The sequence below is a fragment of the Crocodylus siamensis genome, chromosome 3, assembly GCF_052110815.1.
Source record: "Crocodylus siamensis isolate JL-2025a chromosome 3, ASM5211081v1, whole genome shotgun sequence".
NCBI classification, from domain to species: domain Eukaryota; kingdom Metazoa; phylum Chordata; order Crocodylia; family Crocodylidae; genus Crocodylus; species Crocodylus siamensis.
Genome location: NC_143397.1, coordinates 79,514,086 through 79,533,597, shown reverse-complemented (window position 1 = coordinate 79,533,597; position 19,512 = coordinate 79,514,086).

Here is a 19,512-nt window from a genome sequence, read left to right as displayed (position 1 = left end):
TTAAAAAGAGATAATGGAAAATGCTTTTATTTTTGAAAATACACATTTTTCTTAGGCAATAGAGTTATATTTTGTACATTTATATGAGTGGCTCAAGATAGGCCAGCTTTGATGTATTTGTTATTTTTGTGTTGAGTCTTAAAAGGGAAAAGAAGAGAAAAATCAGTATTTTAAAGTGATGTGTATTTAAATTTTATGTTTTTTTGAAGTGCATGCACATAATGCAAAGTATTTTCCATTTTTAGTTTAGACATTTGGTCTAAAGCCTGTGTTAAAGATGTTTGTTTTTAAGGATACACTTCTTTGGTCCAGAAATCAAATAGCTCTAAACATCCTGAAATCGAGATAGCCACATTCTGCACCTCTATAGAGTGCTGACGTACCACAGGGCAACAAGACCAGTTCAAAGACATAGCTCTACATGAACTATTCCAAGCTTTGGCATTTTAGTATTTATTTTTTTAAAAATTCAAATGTCTTTGAATGCTAATGCATTTATATGAAGAATAGAAACAAGGATTCTTTATAAAGAGAGAGAACTAAATGCCTTTATAATATTACTACTGGAAAAATTTGATTTAAATAATATTAAGTGCCATATATAGTATTAAAAAAGGCAGGTAATTCTGAAAGCTTAAGAGTTTTTTTCATGAAATTGCCTTGGCCATATGAAATATTTCCTATTTCTGTCATCTTTGTGAATTATTATCCGTGTTGAATGAATGACCATTGATTTGGTAACACATTTCATATAGTACTGAAGAGTGCACAGTGGGGCTGCATTCCCACTTTTGAGGGAAACCTATTTGTGACCTTCAGAATTTATTGACTACAGTGTGTTTGATTTCTAACTTAATAATAAATTGATGTCCGATTGTGTTTGTGTGCGTTTGCCTCATTTAAAGAAAATGATATTGCAGCAAATCCTGTTTGATTGGGAGTTTGATAGGAGATTGTCATGAATACTAACTGAAAACCACAAGACTTGTTCCATCATGTTTTCCTGTATACAGGTATTTTTCCCCAGGGAAAATGTTAACATTCTGATTTCTGTGGAAGTTAATTCTTTTGTCAGTACTCAGTGAATGGTGTCTAGATCTCAAGAAGAAAAAAAAGGAAAAGAAAAAGCTAATATGGCATGATCTGAGTTCTGCATTCCTATGGTCCTTTCTCCCTATGTATATTTAATTACAGCTGTTTAGGTAGAGCGACTTCTACTTTCTTCCACTGACTCTAATATCAAGGAAGAACTTGGTCTTCATCTTGTGTTTCCCCTTGTTATAAACTTGTACCTCTATTGCAATGACATACTTTTCTGCTTTAGTATTTCTTTGCTATGTTTCATCACTCACCTCCAGAATTATTGGAAAACAGTTCAATGTGATTTGCTGCAAATTTTTCCGTCTCTTTGTAACCATAATTCATGATCTACCTTGTATATTCTTGGAAGGCCAAAGCATTTAACAAGTTTTTGCATTGAATGTTGTGTGGAGAGTGAAGTTTTTTCCTAATGTTATGGTTAGTTTGCCCCCTGAAATAGTTAGCATTAATAATAGGACTGTCTAAGAGGTGCACTGGGGTTGTGAAGAATTTTCTCAGGTTTTAAATTAACAAGGAATGTATTATTAGAAGGAATAATGGTGCCTACAGTTATGAGGGGGTCTGCAAGGTAGTACCAAATCAACTCTAGCAGCAAAGCTGGAGTACAATACAAGTAAGGAAGAAAACATGAATTTGAATATTACCTGAAACTATAAAATGAAAATGAATATTAGACTTCAGATTTTATTTGTTCATTTCCTTGAAATTCAGTATTTTGTTAACCTCTATTTCCATCTCTGAGTGGCGCGCAATTCCCAGGTTGGAAAGTTTCCCTCCCAAAATAGAATGTAGTTGTGCCCCTGCCACTGAACTGAAATTTTTCTTAATTTAATGACAGTAAAATAACTTTTGGTAGATTAACCAAATAGCTTTATTAAACAACTGCTGTTGGGTGAAAATGTGTTCAATGAACCACTAATCCCCAAATGCTTTGCATAATATTCATGTTCAGTATAGCCGTGCATGATGACAGTCTTTCCCAGTGCAACTTAAAATATTATAAGCACTGCCAGTGCAATGAGAGACCTAAAATTGCAAGCATCTGATGGTTTGAGATTTAAATTAACATTAGGGGGAATTAAGCTGCTGTTAATCATAAATGCCTTTAACTGCTTAATATGCAGAAATTTTGAATAACCAGAGTGCTTACTCCTCAAGAAGAAGTAGACAAGATAGATAATGTGGTACCTCTTTATTGGACCAATAAAAATAAATAAATTCCTGAACTCTCATACTGATAGACTGTCTTTTTTGTTATATGCAGCTATGTGAAAAGCAATTTTATGTAACATAAGATTCTTAAAATCTATGTGAACAATGAAAAGACAAAAAGTTAGAGAAAGATGGCAACAGAGAGCAAAAGAATTGCAGGGAAAAAAATCTTGTAAAGATTCACATCTGCTTATTTGCAACAGATTTTTTGTAGAATCCATATACTTAAAGCTTTGGTGTGGGGAAGAGTAATTATAATAGACTTTAGTGAAAAACTCTTTTATTACAGAGAGAGTGGGGACACAGAGAATCATACAATCATAGAAAATTAGGGCTGAAAGAGATCTCAGGAGGTCATTTAGCCCACTCCCTGCTCAAACAGGGCCATCCCCAACTATATCATCTCAGCCAAGGCTTTGTCTAACCAGATCTTAAAACCTTCAAGAATGGAGATTGTACAACTGTGAGTAGTGACACCAAAAGAAGTGGTGCTGTGCCATTTGGGAGGACTTCTCTTCAGCTGAATGTCAGTTCTTAGGGTTCATCTTCCCCTTCACCCTGTCCACGTGCCATCCAGGAGTAGGATTTGTGATGGTGTCCCATAGGTTCCCCATATGCACGGTCAGTCCTTAAATTGATTCCCAGGTTCCCAAATTACTGCAGTCACATATCAACTCAGTCCTTGATCAATTTATGGGCCTTGTGCTCAATACAGCTTTCAATTCCTGGCCACCCATCTATTCATGAGGCTTCTCAATTAGCACGGCCCTTAATTAATTAATGATTGTCAAATTCAAATCACAGCCATCAATTAATTAATGAACTTTCAAAGCAGGTCTTCTGTTTCCAATCAATTCATATGTAGGCAAATCGTATCTCCACTGCTAATTATTTTCTCGGTTTGCAAATCAAAATAGTCCTTAATTAATTCATGAACTCAGTGGCAATATCAGCTACTTCACATAATCAAAGAAAAAGAAGCAAATAGCATTTTGACAATGCCCAGATCTCTGGGTTGCTGAGACTGTTCACCGGGCATGCCCTTTTCTTTCCAGGTCTGCATGTAGCCTTGCTCCTCCTTGTCTGGGGTCACTGGGGCTGAAATCCCCTTCAGTTTCTGAGCCAGGGCGTTCAGCTGTGTCTCCGGCCCACATCAAAGCTTCTGGGTTCTGGGAGCTGTGGAGCTCCTGAAACTGCCTCTGATGTGCTGTGTTTCTCCCCTGCTTGTTGGCTCCAGGCATGGATTTATGACATCAGTCCCCGCACACACACTGACATGAAGGGAGCACATGTTCCTAAAATGGGCCTGTGGCTGCACATATTGCTCCACCATCAGTATCTCCACACCTGCAGGTGAGTCCTGGCCACTGCCTGCCCTTAGCAGCTTCTCTGCCACCCTCCGTCCACAGCTAGCTTTACCTCCTGGGATCCTCCCATACTGTGGTTGCTGTCTCTGGCATACCCTACTGATACAACAACCTCTCTGAGTAACCTGTTCCAGTGATTTACTATCAGAGAACTAGTTTGGGAGGCCAGGGGTTCTAAGCATAAGCTCTGATACTTGCATAGTAAGACGGCATGTATTGGATGACTGGCAGATGCTGTGCAGGGCAGAGGGTGAGATGGGAGCATAATGACATGCACTTGGGATTATAGGATAGTATCTTACTTGACCCTAGAAATTTTTTTTTCTGTTGTATTGTATTTAACCAAATGTATAGATAGAAAATATGTTATAAATACAGAAGATGTGACAAGGCTTTCTTTGGGTCTGACCCTGGAGACTCAACCCTGACTTGACCCTGGCTGTTGCTATTGCAGCATGGGTTCACACCCATGGCCAGCTTCTGCCACAGTATGAGTCCCGTTCGCCATCTTTTGTCAGTAACAGTTGTATTGCAGTTCTAACCTGTACAAACATTCATCTAATAAGCGGATAAATTATAATGAAAATAACTATTAGAAAATGTTTATATTTTGATTATGAATCACTGGAAACCAAAGAATATCCTTCTTTTTATTTTTATTTCTTCCACAGCTTTTACCTCATTTTTGTCAGGTTCACTCCCTCTTTTCCCCCCCGAGAGCCACCATTTTGTATTTAAGCTAATAAATAATTTTTTTTGTGTAGCCTAATTTATTAAGGCCTAACTAGTACTTGTGAAGTACATACAGATGTGTCAGTATAGCAGGATGTAAGCTATTCAGAGATGATTCGGCTAGCAGAAGCAGTATAGCTGTGTTGATATGGCATTCCACTTGGGTATCTTTGCATGATTCTGATTTCATCATGCAGGTATACCCTATGTGCTATGGTTATCAAGATTATAATTTTTCATTAGTTTTGTATTTTGGGGGGTTTTTTTGGTGGGGGGATTCCATCCTATATTAGCTACATAGGGTTTGCATTTTGAGTAGACTTAGTTTTAAATCCAACAGCTTTATAACTGGCAACCAAATAGCAGGGTTTGACCAATTACTAATGGTTATGGGCCATCAAATATGTGATTGAAAGTGTTGAGCATTTCCCATTTGGTAGTCACCTCTCCAAGTAAGTCATTCTCAATGTAGAAATCGAACATAGTTTGGTAACTGGCACACATCAGAGCAGACTTGAGGAGGCTGATGAAGTGCAGTTTATAGGACCAGCTCTGAAAAGTGATTTGCATTGTAATTTGTTCCCTCTCAGGATCAGGCCTGAGAGACTGGAGGCAGAGTGTTTTTTTGGTGAGGAATGTGCCCCGACAGGTAGTTGGGTATTATTGTCTTTGACAGATTTTGGTGTGCAGTTATGGTAGGACTGGATATAGTTGGCAGGTTTTGTGTTCTGAGCTGTAGAAAGTTGGCTTCAGTTCTTGTGATGAGGTTGGGTGCTTGTTTGAATGTACAAATCACTTTTCAGAGCTGGGCCTATGAACTGCACTTCATCAGCCTCCTAGGTAGTAGGTACAGAAACTTATGGACTCAATATACAGTGGAGTTCTGGCACACTGTGACTGGCCAGACATCTGACACCCCAGGCACCTCTGCACTTTTACCTGTGCTGTTACATCCCCCTTACCTCCCTACCTCCCACCCCAGTCTGTCCCTCACCCCCTGATGCTTCCATTGCCATTTTCACTGAATGGCTTTCTTGCCTGCATTGCAGACCAGCCCAGCCTCCGGCTTCTTTACTATTCGTTCCATCCAGGACCAACTGCAGGTACTTCCTCAGCCTGACAAAAGGGTTTTCAACCCTAAAGCTTCCAAAGATACATTTTTTTAAGTACTCCTTTTTTTCATAATACACATATAGACATAAAAACACAAGACGAGCCACCACACACCATGAATAACATCATATGTGCAACACAACGCAACACATCTTTACTTCTTGCTGTCAATTTCTTTATAAAAAGAAAGGCTCTGTGACTGTTCCGTTTGAGTACCTTTGATGCTGCTGCTGATGTTGAGCCAGCTAAGTTATTTTACCTGTTGTTACATAAAGCGGAGGACCAGGATGAGTCTGTAGGGGAGGAGGAGACCTCAGTGAGGCACACTGCCGAGTTGTGCAGAGGCCCCAGCACCAGGAAGGGTGCACCTTTACACACACAACGTCACCCACCCACATGACAAGTCTTGCCTGTCAGCAGATTGGGGCGCAGGGCCCCAGATGACAGACTCCTTCAGTGCGACACACACAGGTGGCAGGCTTTGTGGCCTGGCAAGGCCCAGCACTGAGACTAGGACACATACACTAGGACACATACACACAGCTGGCAGGCTTTGTGGCCTCACCAGGAGCCACCACCCCTGCAGTTTTCAGCCCACTTCACCTTAACACACACAGGGTCATTTGTGTCACGACTTTTGCCTGTCAGCAGCTTAGGATGCAGTTCCCTCCAGCCCCCTGCACCAAGCTTTTTGAAGTTTGGCAGGCTTTCTGGCCTCACTTAGAGCTACCACCCCTGCAGTTTTGATCCCCCTGTGTTGTAACATATGGACGTGACAGAAGTTTAGCTTTCAGGAATTTGGGGTGCAGTTTCCCCCAAATCCCTGTACTGATCCTCTTGAAACCTGGCAGACTTCATGCTCTCATCAGGGGCTACTACCCATGGAAGTGTCATCCAAATCATACAAAAAACAACAAAGCTATAGATCTTTCATTGATTCCCCATTATACGCTATGGCTGGATCTCTGAGGTGGCTCAGAAGCTTCGGAGGTGTTTCGGCCAAATCAAGGCACAAACCCAGTCCACAGCTGCAGATCAGATTGCTGCCATCCAAAATGGCTGGATCCAAAGCTGGATTGGATTGCTGCTGACTCGCACAGGCCTACTCATTAGCATGCTCCAGCAGCTTTTGTGTCATGTATATTTCATAGATATCACAGACATTAGGGCTGGAAGGGACCTTGGAAGATCATTGAGTCCAGCCCCCCGCCCAAAGGGCAGGAAGTCAGCTGGGGTCATAGGATCCCAGCAAGATAACCATCCAATTTTCTCTTAAAGGTGTTCAATGTAGGTGCTTGAACCACCTCCAATGGCAGGCTGTTCCAGACCTTGGAGACTCGGACAGTAAAGAAATTCTTCCTTATGTCCAGCCTGAAACGGTCTTGCAGTAGTTTATGACCGTTTGACCTCTTCATTCCTTGGGGCACTCTGGTGAACAAACATTCTCCCAGATACTGGTGGTCACCCCGATGAACTTATAGGTGGCCATCAGATTACCCCTGAGACTGTGCTTTTCCAGGCTAAAGAGCCCCATAGCTCTCAGCCTGTCGTCATAAGGTCTGTTTTCCTGACCTCTGATCATGCATGTGGCTCTTCTGTGGACTCTCTCAAGCTTTTCCACATCCTTTTTGAATTGTGGAGCCCAAAACTGGATGCAGTACTCCAGCTGTGGCCTCACCAAGGCCGAGTACAAGGGGAGAATGGCATCCCAGGATTTGCTTGAGAAGCATCTATGAATGCAAGCTGGCATTTTGGTTGATTTACTAGCTGCAGCATCACATTGCAGGCTCACCTTCATTTTGTGCTCAATGATGACCCCCAAGTCCCTTTCTTCCATAGTGCTAGCCAGCGTAGCACTGCCAAGACTATAAGGATGTTGCAGGTTTTTCTTCCCAGGTTGGAGAACCTTGCATTTTTCAGTGTTAAACACCATCAGGTTCTTGTCTGACCATTTGCTGAGCCTGTCCAGATCAGCCTGGATCACCCACCTGTCCTCTGGTGTGGATGCTTTGCCCCAAAGTTTGGTGTCATCGGTGAACTTGGCCAGTCCACTCCTGACTCCAATGTCCACATCATTAATGAAGATGTTGAACAATATGGGCCCAAGGACAGAGCCTTGGGGAACCCCACTGGTCACTGGGCACCATGACAATTGACTTATGTCAATTACTACCCTCTGGGTCCGACCACAGAGCCAATTTCCCAGCCAGTGGATCGTGGAGGACCCAAGGCCACAATTGGCCAGTTTTGCCAAGGGGATCATGGGATACCAGAGCGAAGGCTTTTTTGAAGTCAAGATATATGACATAAATCTCTTCTCCCTTGTCCAGATGATAGGTCACCTGGTTGTAGAAGGAGATGAAATTGGTCAAGCAAGAGCTACCCGCAACAAACTCATGCTGGCTATCCTGCAGGATGATGGCATCATCCAGTCCATTAAGGATGGCCTCTTTAATGAACTTTGCTAAGATCTTGCCTGGGACAGAAGTCAGGCTGATGGACCTATAGTTAGCTGGATCCACTTTCCTCCCTTTCTTGAAGAAAGGCACCATATTGGCCTTCTTCCAGTCTTCTGGCACTACACCAGAATGCCAGGGGTTTTCAAAGATCCGTGCCAGAGGCTGAGCTATGATGCTCATCAGCTCCTTGAGTACCCTGGGGTGTAGATTGTCAGGGCCGGCTGACTTGAAAGTATCCAGCTTCTCAAGGTATTCCTTCATGAGGTTAGCATGGAGGGCAGGGGACCTCCCTCACCTGGACTGCCCTGTCCCGTGGTGGGCATGGGCGCCCCATGGGACCGATGAAAGATGGATGCAAAGTACCCATTTAATAGGTTGGCTTTTTCCTGGTTGTCAGTTGTCAGTTTCCCCATCTGGTTCATCAGGGGTCCAATGTTGCTCTTGCTTTTCCTCCGGCTCCCCACATATCTGAAAAAGGACTTTTTATTGTCCTTGATGCTCAAAGCTAGTTGGAGTTCAGTTGCAGCCTTGTCTTTCCTGGTTTGCTTCCTGCAGGACCGGACCAGTGCAGAATATTCCTCCTTGGAGGTGAATCTCATCCTCCATCTTTTGTAGGCCTTTCTTTTTATCTTCAGGAGGTCTGTTAGGTCCCTGGAGAGCCAGTCAGGCTGCTGTGCCCTCTTGCTGCCTTTCCTCCATTGAGGAGCAACCACTCTTCTTGAACTCCCCTCTCCCTAAGGTCATGGTCCCGTAGGCCCTCACTGACAAGCCTCCTGAGCTTGTCAAAGTCAGCTTTCCTGAAGTCAAGGAAGGACACATATTCAGTGTCCCCATGCTTCAGAATGGTGGTGGGGGTGCTTTATCTAAAGTTTGTCAAATAAGTTTTAGTTATAGCATCCCCACTGCCATTTTGAAGCATGGGACACTGAATACACATGACACTGTGGGTTCTTTAATTAGAACGGCTCCTGAGAACCACTCTAATTAAAGTGCCCCACCCCCCACCACTGGATCACATCCAAAGATGCCCTGTGATTCCGTACAGGGTGATCTCTTAAAAATAACCTGCTTTCGTTTCTTCACATGCTTGTAATCACAAAAATCTCATAATCAAAATTTGAGCTATGCATATTATTGCAGCATTAATGAATTAATGGGAACTTTTAAATTAATTATAAAAGTTCTGTTGAATTTTTCATATATATTTTTAACAGAACTATTCCAGGGTGGTTTTTTTTTTTCTTCCAAGTAAATAGCTACAGTCCTGGCTATACTGTAATAATCCATGCAGTATGGCTATTCCTTGCTGTTCCAGCCATGTAATCTCAGGAAAAATTGAAAAAATTAAAATCAAGATTTGTTATGCAACATCTGGGTGAGATTATCCACTCATTTTGTTCTTTTTATGTTTTAGTAAAAAGGCTACAGAGGCTCTTAAATATTCTGGTAGAGGGTAGGGAGGACTTTCCAAGGACAGACCCTGCAAAGAACAGTTGTAAGGCTACTTTCCAGAGACATTGTGAGTACAGGAGATGAAGCATGATTGTGTTGGTGCTACTGGTGCTTTGCTCAGCCTGATCTGGAAGCAGGCATAAATTGGATACCCCTGTACCTTGTACCCCCCACAGCTCCCTGTCTGGGGTAGTGGGGGGAGTTGTGCTGGGCCTATGAGGTGAGGGGACTCTGATCCACCCCACCCGCCAGGAGATGAAAAGCATGTGATGCATCATGCAAAGCTATAGATATTCTAGTATTTGCTCTGGCCAATACACTGACACAGAAAGATTGATCTATTTATGCTGAGAACAGTTCAGGAATGTTAGTATGTAAAAATAACTGTTGCCTTATCCTCCTGTCTCTGTGACTGCAGGTTGAAATGACACTTTATTCAGTTTCTTAAATAACTTTGGTAGTGCATTGTCAACATTCATGGAACAAGCATATTAAGCAAGTGCTCGGTATTTTGGTGTAGATTACACTGGGACTGATAGGTAGGATTACTTTTTATGAACTCTCTAAAGGTGTCAAAGTAAACTCTTTGAGTGATTACATGTAAAGGTTATTTTATTTTATTTTACCAAACTTTTTTCCCCCAGATTCTTTTTAATTATACAAAGGATATGTTTAAGTTTTTAAAACACAAATCAAGTCATGGAACCCTAACTGTTAAACCATAAAATTAAAGCTTTCATAATACTTAAAAAGGAAAAGCCATTTCAATGGCTTAAAGTTAAGCTTGCTATTTAATGTATGTCTGAGGAAACTTGTAGTCTGACTAGCAATTTAAAATGCTAGAAGATGCTCAGCCTAAATTAAAAAAAAATACTTTGGAAATGTTTCAAAGCTTATCCTTAGGAAAAATAATGATTTGGTGGTCTCTGGAGCTGGTTTCTGAACCTCTCTTTGACTTATAAGTGTATTTTATTTCAGGCAACATTGAAGTTAGTAAATTATTCATGCTACAGTTTGTAGGTCTAGACATGAGATCACAGAACTTAGCGTATATTTTGCACGGTAATATTGTTACTAATAAAACTTTTGTATATATATTATTATTTTATATAGTGATTTCCAGTGGAAGGATGTCTAAGAGTGAAGATAGATGTTCAGAACCCCACTCATGGTGCTTTAAATAAAGTGAGTGTCCTCATTTCCCAACCTGCAACCCAACAGATGTTCACCTGTTAGGTTGGGGGTAGGGATTGAGCCTGCCTGCACTGGTCCTTCTGTCCAGTAGATGAGGGCTGCCCCTCTCCCCAGCTCTACTCTCCCTCCCAGCTCTGGGGCTGTCAGCAGAGAGGGAGGAGGGAGAGGGAAGCAAGCGGTAGTGAGCTGCTGGCTTGGCTTTGCCCAATCTGAGTTGGAGGGGAGGATGTATCAGAGCCTTCCCTACCCTCCCCCCTCCCAGTTCCTCCCACAGCCTCCTAGCTGGGCTAATGGGGGGAGATGGGCCAGGCCCATGTGGTGAGAAGACTCTATCCATGTGCACCTCAGGCTGGGAAATTCAGAGAGGGAGAAAGGAGCAGCATGACAAACTGGCTTGCCTGGCCTAACTTTCAGAGCAGGGAGCCCTCTTGCCTCATGGGCCACACCTGGCTCCCCCCTCCAGTACCCTACCTGGGAGGGTTGGGAGACTGTGAGACAAAGGGCTCTAATGCACAGACCCCCTGCCCTCAAGCTCAGGCTGGGCAAAGACCAGCCAGCAGCTCACTGCTGTTGCTTCCCACTCCCTCCTCCTCCCCTCCTCCCCACTGCCAACCCCAAGGGCAGGGCTGGGTTGCATCAGCTATCCCAAATATGCAAAAAATTTTCCCTAGTTAATTAACAGGAGTTTCCTAAGGTTCTGTAAAGCAGAGCACTTTCATCTGATACCTCATTTGTGGAGGGTTAATTTTTCATGTGATTGGCCACTTTAAAAGCACTGGGCACAAGTGTTAAAAGCACAGCTGGGCACAAGTGTCATGGCATGGCTGTAGAGTGCTTTCAGAGGCCCTATCATGCAAAAAAATGTAACTTCTATCTGTGCCCCAAGAGATTTACTAATCATATATGAAGAAATAACTTATTTCAACTTCTGAAGTAGAAATCAGCAATGCAGCTATATCATACATGGCCAGAGCCTACATTTTTTTGAACTTTTAGCAGTTACTCGGAGGAACAGAGTGGTTTTACAGTACATATTTCTTCCTGTCTCATTCTCTTCCAGTCCACACACTGCATACCTGAACTACAATCCCCTTAGCTTCTAGTTTTTCCTTATTCAGATTCCTCACCATCTTATTTCCTAATCTAAACATCCTCTCCACACTTTGTATGGCCTCAGGAGGTGAAGGGGACATGGAGTGTGGGTGGGGCAGTGCTGGAAGCAGGGGCTATGCCCTGCTGCTGCTGGCCCAGCCAGGGCAGGGGGGCAGGATGTGGGCATGGCTCACTCCGGGTAGAAGGGGGCAAGTGGCAATAGGGTGTAGTCCCTGCTCCTAGCACTGCCCCATACACATCCCCCAACCTGCACTGGCTGGCCAAGCAACAGCAGCATTCGCCCCAGCTGTGCTGGCTGGGCAAGTGGTAGCAGGGCAGAGCCCCTGCTCCCAGCGCTGATGCAGGAGTGGCACTGCTGGGAGCAGGGGCTCTGCCCTGCTGCTGCTTGCCCAGGTGGGGTGGGGCAGGGATGGAATGCGGGTGCAGCAGCGCTGGGAGTGGGGGCTATGTCTTGCTGCTGCTCGCCCTCTTCTGCCCAGAGAGAGCCATGCTTGCATTGTGCCCCCCCAACCCCAGCTGGGCATGTGGCAGCAGGGCATAGCCCCTGCTCCCAATGCTGCCGCACCCACATCAGTGCTGGGAGCAGGGGCTCTGCCCTGCCGATGCTTGCCCGGGTGGGCACTGTTGCTGCTTGTCCAGCTGGTTTGGGGGAATAGGCACTGCCGCTGCTTGCCCAGCCCGCATGGGGGCACAGGATGCAGGCACAGCAGTGCTGGGAGTGGGAGCTGTGCCCTGATGCTGCTTGCCCCCTTCTGTCCAGAGCAAGCCGTGCCCGCATCCCACGCCCCCGTCTCAGCTGGACAAGCGGCCGCAGGGCATATACCCCACTCCCAGTACTGCCGCACCCACATTCTGCACCCCCCTCGCCTCCCTTCCCAAATCCTGTGCCCCTGCCACAGCTGGGCAGCTTGTCCCAGCCCTGATCCCTCCCTTCCCCATGCCCCTTTCCTCCCCTCTCTGCCCACCACAACAGACTTCCCAGATGGAGGCAGCTGTGTCCAGCATGGCGAGAACTGCTACTTGGTGAGTCTATGGCTGAATAGCTGAATCAGCTGAATCTTTTCTGAATTGATTTGGAGGCTTCTGATTTGATTCACAACTTCTAATTGGTGTCCTGATTCGATGTGGATTTGGAGAGTCTGTTGCCAAATCAGGCCGAACCTCTTCCAAATCGAATCGGCTACCGAAGCTTCACACAGTCCTAAAATATGCATACTTTTCTATAAGTCTTTATGGGCTTCTCCACTGTTATTAGAACTAGAGATTTTGCTATTGGGAAAATTTGTGGTAACCCTTAGCCAGAGCCACCTTATTTTTTTATAGAGCTTACTATTAATAGTATTGTAACCCAAAACTAATTTGCAAGAGGCAATTAAAAATATTGTAACTAAAAGCTTCCTTATTAAAATGACATTTCAAAAATCATTTCAGTATTTCATTCTAACAAATTCTTAAAGTTTCAGTGTCAAGAGAATAGCAGCTGAAGGATCCATGTACTTTAGCTGACCTGCCCTTAAAGTTCACAGCACAAATCTCTTTTAGGAGTAGCTCAATAACATTTAACATCACCATAGTTTTGAGTTCCTTAACATAATCATAATGTTTTCTAAACAAAAATCTTTAAGTAGTTTACCTAAGTAACACATTTCTTCCTTCTGTTCATTTTAAAACTCCTTGTAGGCTACTAACAATTCTCACATGAAATGTTTGGCCTTTCAGTAAACACAGTTTCTTTTCATTTCACTCCATGTGCGTACTGTTTATAAAAGTCTTGTCATTGATTTCATATTAAATTTACCACCTCATATATTCAAAGGTCACTTTTTCTTCAGAAAGTCTTCATTTCTTTTTTGTTGCAAAATTTACTTTAAATAATTTAGTCAACCATGTCTTTGGCTCTTAAATCTGTAACATTGAATTCACCTTCTGGTGCTCCTCTTTCAGTTAATGTGATCCATGCACTTTTGCTTTTATGATAACTTGTAGGATCTAGTATTGTTGTCTCACCAGAAGTACAAAAACAAGTGAAAACATTGCTTTACTTTTTGGTAGCTATGTCACGAAGACAGAGAAGGAGAAAGAAAGGTACACAAAGTAATAAAAGAAGTTTGAGATACTATTGGGGAGCACAGGTGAATGGCTAAATGATCAGATTTGAAATAGCATGTCTTACCCAAGGGTAAGTTTAAGCTAGATTTGTTTAAACCCTTCAAGGTAGACAAATTGGGTTCAATAAAATAAATTTTGTAGAATTTTCAAGTGAGAACTTACAATCTGAAGCTCCATCTGCTTGGTATGGATGAGACTGATTGTCCTGTAATTCATAAAAATGAATGTTTGCTTCAGCATCAGTTTGCAAAAAAGTTTTTCCTCCCTTCACTATTGTCCAGTGTTTTGTAGGATCTGGTTGTTTGATGTGTTCTGTCCCAGAGAAACTGAGATTCACTGATGCTGTGTATGTGTATACCTTAGGGATAAACACATGCAAAGTGTTATAACAGGAACCACTTGGACACACTGAAAATTAATGGTGCTTTTATTGAGGCTTATACAGGAAAAATGACTCCTAGTGAGAGGTACTGGCTGCTGCTTAAACTGAGGAGTATTGGCATAAATTTTGTTTAGTGAGGGTGCATTTAGTGTTGTGCCAATTATTAAACTGTTGAAAAATTCTAGATTCTATGTTGAATCATGCCTGCTTAATGTAGTGACAAAATGTTTTGCAGTCTTCACTGCAATGACAGGATATTGCTAATAAAGGGAACTAGAATTTCCTCACCAACCAGACCAATGACTAAATTTTAATTTTGGTCCTACATTTTTCACATGTATGCATATTTATTTCTGCCAGTGATCAGTGTCAGTATAATTTTTCTGTAATGGGACATGCATTTAGCTATTGCCATGTGCTTAAGTGTTGTTTAAACAGATATGGAATTGTAAACTCTAGTCTTAATCCATACTTAATCTAGAAATAACTGAGGGTATAATTTAATCCTACTATTAGAACATAGTTACAATCTTGCAAAAATGTTTTAGCATATTCCTTCACTAAATATCAATAAATGATTCTATGACACCAGAAGCACTGAACATAGTAAAACGTTTTGGTCACTAAACTAAGCTGTGAATGAACATAGATCAAATGTGTTGTTTTTATCACCTATCACTTATAAGTATAGTACATGCAACCCATGTGATGTAATTGCTTGGGTACTTCCTCCAAGAAAGAGTATGCAAAAAGAATGGAAAGTAAAGTCTTAAATCCTTTCTTCTTGATGGGTTTCCAATTTGTATGCATAGAAACATAACGAGTTATACAACCATAGTAAAAATACATACTTTTTTTGATTATATGTTTCTTTGAATTGTATATCTGGTATCTAAATGCACTGGTGATGGGTAAAGAAATAAATGCAGACAGCTAGGTTAGGCATAGAGGGTAAAAAAGTTAATACAGGAATATGGAAAGGCAAGACCATTTGTATGTCATAGACTTTGCTGCAAAGATTTGAAGGAAATGAAAATGATGGGCTGAGTTGTCTGCAGTTTCGTCTGGAAGGATATGCCTATAAGACCAGTTCATAAATGTTTATTAAAATATAAAAATCCTATAAAAAAATTTTAATACTGAAGATTAAAATGGATAGAGTACAGTGACCTTTCACATACCACCTGTAACACTTTCTCCCCTACAATATTCTCTCGTTCTCTATGCCACTCAACATAGCCATCTGCCAGACACCTCCCAGAGAAACAAATCTTCAATCCCTGACCTTTACATTGGAACTAAGAGACTTTGGGTCTATAGACTTCTATATCTGGCAGAAATTTGTATGAGGATACTTGTGGGATTATTCTTTAAGATGGAAGACTTAGTGAATTCTCCAAACAGCCTGTTCTTCTCTCTCAACATATTTTATTAAAGATCAAAATAGAGAAATGTGCATAGTACATATTTTTTTTTTATTTATGTTTAAGGTTTCATACAGGCTAACATAAGCAAAAAGTTTACCACTTCAATATTCTTGGCATAGAAAGCAAAATTTAGCTTTCTTTTCAATAAGGTAAATTGCCTCCTGCTTCTATTCCTCCTACCACCCCCCCAACCACCTATGCTTCTCTCTCTTTGCTTTAAAACAAAAACATTCATATCGCTATCAAAAGACTGTCTTTTTCTGTGGATATATCTCATGCCAAATGTGAGATTGGGGGTGGTAGGTCTGGTTTTTTTTTTGCATGTTCTAGAGCAGTTATTCCAAACCCATGGAAAAGTTGTTTCCAATAATATTTTTAATAACTTCCACAATTAAAGAGGATTCTTTCACCTTTCCCCCCCCCAAGTTTGCTCTATTCTTTCTTTATCAAAAGTGTGGTAGTTTCACTTCCCAGGAAGTTCTAAGATGCACTTAAATTGTAATCAAATCACAGACACCTTCTTTCTGTTGTCTATAAAAAATAATGAAAGGTCCAACTCTACAATCCATGAGTCCTCCATTGCCATATATCTAAAATGCGTTGGCTTATTTATCACAGGTATGTAGATACTAATTCCTATCTGAACTTTTTTCAGCCTTATTATGTGATATAAAGGATTTATCTGGGCATTTATTTATGAGGCACTCGACTATTGCTCGATAATATAACATAGCTTGTTTTGCTATAAATATGAAAGTTTCTATTAGCAAGATAAAATGTCTGAATCAAGCGTGAATAGTGTCAAGTAAAAGCTAAACCACTATTTCTGATGCCCAAAATGTCAAAAAAGGTCATTGTTATAGTTTATGAAAAGCTAAATATTCTAGGCTAATTTTCAGATGTATAATAGAGCACAATTTAGTTCTTTTGTTCAATTTAATGTAGCAAATCCTTCCTATCTGGTGCTGAAGCAATGAAAGAGAAACAGGCTGTTGTTTCATTGTACAAAGCAGCCTCTGTTCTCCAAATCATAACTGTATGAATACTTAGGACCACAGTCTGGTCTCTTGCCTTGTCTCACTTGCAGTGTTCTGACAATATAAATGGGACAGTAGCTGCTTTGTAAGGACAGTTAGGGATTCCTTTGACATATGGGGGGCAAATCCCTGTGGGCATGTCCACATGAATGCATGTGTGGTTTGCAGCATTGGAAATCCTGGTATAAAAAAAAGCAGGGTGGCACCTGTTGCAGCAGTGTGTGCCACCCCAAACAGGAGCCTGGCCAGGTAGAATGGTGATCCATCTGCCTGGCCAGGCTCCACATACCCAGACTGCCACTGCTGCAGCCCCAGATGGCCCCCAGAACCCTAGGTAAGGCTCCTTTAACTCACTTTGGGCAATAGTCTCAGACAATAGTCCCTTTCCCTCTGATCCTCATGACTGCACATTTGCATTTTCACAAACCTTCATTTTGCGTATTGGCTTCTATCCCACCCAGGAGAACACAAAACAACAGCAGACCTCCTATGCCAAATGAAGGGTGTTTGTGCCTGAAAGCTTGCAATAACAATTTTCCCAAGTATTTTGTTGGTCTAATAAAAGATAACGCATGTACCAAAAGAACCAAAGCTGCTTGTCACACTCTGCCTCTGTGGGTGGACACAGGGCATTGGGATCTGACTGCCTGAAGCCAGTTCAAGTGACAGTGGAGACAGAGAGCTGAGACAGAACAGGAAAGAGGAAACCTGCTGCAAAAGACGTGAATGAGGGCAGAGACAAGAATAAGTAACACTGGAGAAGAAAATAGCTTTGAGGGGGAGAATATTTGAAAGGGAAAACCTTTGGTGAGATAGAAATAAAGATACTATTTTCTCTGAACGTGAGTATTGAATCTAACTTGCTACTGTAGCTAGCAGGAGAGTTCAGGGTTTTCTGCTTGAGCAGAGAGCTGGGTCCCACCCCCACCCCCCCTTTGTCAGCCAGCCCTCACTGCTCTGGCTGAGGAGCAGAGGAGCAGGGCTAACCCCACTGCTTGAGCAGACAGCACAGCCCAGTCCAGCTCAGAGCTGCAAAGCATGTTGGGATGCTGGGGGACTGTGATTTAACTTGAACCAGGAAGGGGTCTGGGACAGAAGTTTCATTAACTGGTTTGACTGAAATCAGTTAAGTCTGATAGTACATTCACCAGGTTTATCTTAAACTAGTTGCAGCCATTTTGAAACTGGTTTATATGCACTGAACTTCTGTTCCATTACATGTTTAAATCAGTTTCTGATCACCGAAACTGGTATATGTGCAACTTCTGTCCCTAGCCTCTACATTTGTAGATATTTTTATTAAGCCATATCTTTGATATGCCTGTGGTTGACTTTCTACAGTCATCACAAGCTGTTTCCTCCAAAGCTCCAAGGGCTTATATTTTACAAATGCCTCTTTCAATGACAATTTTATTTACAAGGCCCTTAGCTATGTCCCACTGTCTCTTACCACTTACACACCTCATTGTACTTTTCTTCATTGAGGGATCATGTCTTATTTAATCTTTTTGCATAACCAGCCCAAACTGACAGAATTTCTTTTTTTTTTATTCATTCTCAACAAGCTATGTTCAAGAGAAAAAAAATAAAAAGAGGCTAAAATAGAGACAAAGTTGCACGTATACCTGAGCTAAGTAAGGGTGAAAAACATTACTGGAATTTCATATTTATTTCAAACCCAAACAGTGCAAATTTAGGGAAAAAAAGGCAGTTTAAGCCTACACCTAAAAGAAATCCCAATTTTTTTCGGTACATAAACATGTAGTTAATACATCCAAGCATATTATTAATTTTATTTTCTGTGTCTAACAGTTTTAATCTGATCCTCAAACACTGAAGCTAACTGCTGATTCTATGGGGTAATCATATTCCTACATCCAAACGTGAAAACTGTTAGCTTTTAGAAACTCTGAGTTGTAATGATCTTAAATTACCATTGAAGTGATTCAGATAGTCATACGGTAAGAGCATACTCTGTTTCTTGTAAAAGTAGTGACTATAATAGCCCTTTTGTTTTTCTTTCCAGTTCCTTTCCTATTTGAATTATTCCCCTGAGCAACATACATTGTGGAGTTCTACTTACACTTGACAAGGTATAATTTCTAACTTGTATTACAAAACTGTGCACTAACCACATATAACAAATTATTACAACTTTGTTGAAAAATAACAGCACTACATAATTTCATGAAAAAGTGAATATGGATATAGTAATCAGGCTGTTTAGAATTACTCTTGTCCTTTAAATAAACATAGAGACCATCTAGAAGGGCACTGTGCTATTTTGTGGCTTAAGCTCAAGGGAAAACCTTTTTTTATAGCACTTAAGAAACTAAAACCCAGTCATTTGCCATCTTCTGTATTCCAGGTACTGCATATCTAAATCGTGGTAATGACTTCAAACTATAGGTCACAAAGTTTAGAGTGAAATAGCTCTGCAGATAAGAAGGATCATTTCCCTGATGGTATGAAAGGTACACTCAGCCATCAGTGCTGTTTTCTTTCAAGTGGATGCAGCCAATTTCATTTTTCGTATGAGCTACGTTACTCTGCATAATTACAAAGTAGAGTAAATCTACATACAGTTTTACACAATATAGCATTTTTGTATGCATGTCCACATCTATGTATCACACAAACTGCATGGTATATTTTTTAGGATAAACTTCTGTTCTGCTCTGTGACTGTCCATATCAGTATGTCCAATTGTTCAAAGCAATGCATGCAAAAGGGAAAATTGCAAGTGATACTGTTTTCACTCTCTCATCAAAAGTTGCTTGACACCTTCTGCTTTAGGATTTTCAATGTATAATT